This window comes from Bison bison, unplaced genomic scaffold (genome assembly GCF_000754665.1).
Source record: "Bison bison bison isolate TAMUID 2011002044 unplaced genomic scaffold, Bison_UMD1.0 scf7180017864260, whole genome shotgun sequence".
In the NCBI taxonomy this organism is placed as follows: domain Eukaryota; kingdom Metazoa; phylum Chordata; class Mammalia; order Artiodactyla; family Bovidae; genus Bison; species Bison bison.
In genome coordinates, this window is record NW_011494832.1 from 10,557,672 (window position 1) to 10,559,409 (window position 1,738).

The window sequence follows — 1,738 nt, forward strand, 5'->3', positions numbered from 1 at the left end:
ACCCCCCTTTTCTGGGCTCAGTTCCTAGACAGGGAGGTGAAGGGGAGCAGCCCCAGGGCACAGGGAAGGAGCGCGTTCCCACAGGCCCGGCGCTGCGCCGGAGTTTGAATGGGGGAAGGGAGCGGGGCTCACCTGTCCAACCCGGCCTCCTAGACCTACTCTTTTCACATCACCAGGCTCGGCTTCTCTCTGACCGCTCTGAGTCTCCGGTCCTCTACACCCCAGCCCAGCCTGAGGGCTGGCTCCTCCTCTCCCAGCCCCTTCCTCGACTTCTACCCCCAGTCCCCCGCCACAAGCCAGCAAGGCCCTTCCCAGTCTCTCTCAAGGACCTTAGCGTCCAGACTCCGAGGCCCTGGTTCCCCTGGCTACCTGCTCAAAGCCTCGGCGTCCTCCTCAGGGCAGGGCCCCCTCAGGCCCAGGCAGCTCTGACCCTGGTGGGGTCGGAAGGTCTGATCGCTGGCAAGGACAGGCCTGGACAGGTGAGCGGCGGGGGTGAGGAGGAGGACAGAAAGGCAAAGAGAAAATCACACAGTCAAAAAGGAGCGGTACAGAGAAGTTGGGTGCCAAGAGACTGAATAAACAGATCCAGTGTGAGAGAAAGAGCAGAGAGCTGCTGGGTGAGGTGGGCAGGACACAAGAGCTGTGCGGGGAGGTGTTCCACCCCATTCAGGGGCTACCAGGGGCCCACCACCTCTCTCCACACCCCACACCTGCCAATCACCTGCAGGGTAGGGTGGGGCCTCACGCCACTGCAGATCTCTGCCCCACTGCACCTCACAGCAGGTAGATAGAAACTCACCCTACGTGCAGACCCAGACAACAGTCCCAAGAAAGAAACACGACGTCCCGGATAAGTACACAAGGGCACTACCAGGAAGAGATGGGCCCTTGGGAGAGGCGAAGGCACACATGGGCACGTACTGCAACCCCGGGTCAACCCACAAACCTTCGGGAACCCCAACTGCTAAGGGACTCACTAACAAACAGCCCCGTAGAATTGCCTCTTCGTCCCCTCCCACCAAAGCCCCAGGGTTCCCCGGCGTACTTTCCCCCTCCGGAGTCGGCCGCAGGGGAATCTGGGCCCGGAGAGGCCGGGCCGGGGGTGGGGCCCGCCGGGGGTGGGGCCAAGGTTCCCCGGTTAACCTCACCTGGGTGGACTCTCGGCCCCTCCTTCCCGGGGCTGTTGCTCCCGGGAAGCCCCGGGCGGGCAGCCGGGCTGAACTGCCGCCAGATCCCTCAGGGAAGGAGCCACAGCCCTCACACCCCAGTGGGACATTCCACACCCCAGGCGCACGCTGACCCTGGCCAGGTGGCATGGCGGTGCCAGACCGAGGAGTCCACTGCAGAGAGTCAAAGAAACCATAGACTCCTGAAACCCTTGCTCCCTCTTGTCCCCCAGGAGACATTCCTAGTTGGTGATGCCCACCTCATCCCAGCCCAGAGCTAAAGGAGTGGGAGGGATGCGGGACTGGGGCCCAGTGGAGTCAAGTGACAGCGGAGAGGGGGCTGGAGCCAGCTGGAATGCAAGGCTCTGAGCTGAGACTCTCAGGGGCCAGAGAGGGAAGTCCCTGCCATCCAGGCCCCCAGAGTGTACCCAAGACCGAGTGTATCCACACACCTAGTGTATCCACACAGCCGTCGGTGGTCCCCAGAGCCCGCCCACGTCTCCTGAATCACTCCCAACTCCAGTAGGCCCCCATGTCCTCCTGAACCCCCAGAGGACCCTCTAACCCTCCTC

At 63.1% G+C, this 1,738-nt stretch overlaps 1 protein-coding gene across 1 annotated transcript in view; it reads right to left on the reverse strand.

Moving 5' to 3' along the window:
- The window catches only part of LOC104994568 (epithelial discoidin domain-containing receptor 1-like), an 11,316-nt gene extending 10,237 nt beyond the window's left edge, over window positions 1-1,079 (reverse strand). Inside the window, exon 1 of the mRNA XM_010848197.1 lies at window positions 1,046-1,079. The gene's annotated coding sequence lies outside the window, so the exon portion shown is untranslated. The remainder of the gene's footprint in view (window positions 1-1,045) is intronic.
- Between the last annotated feature and the right edge of the window lie 659 nt (window positions 1,080-1,738).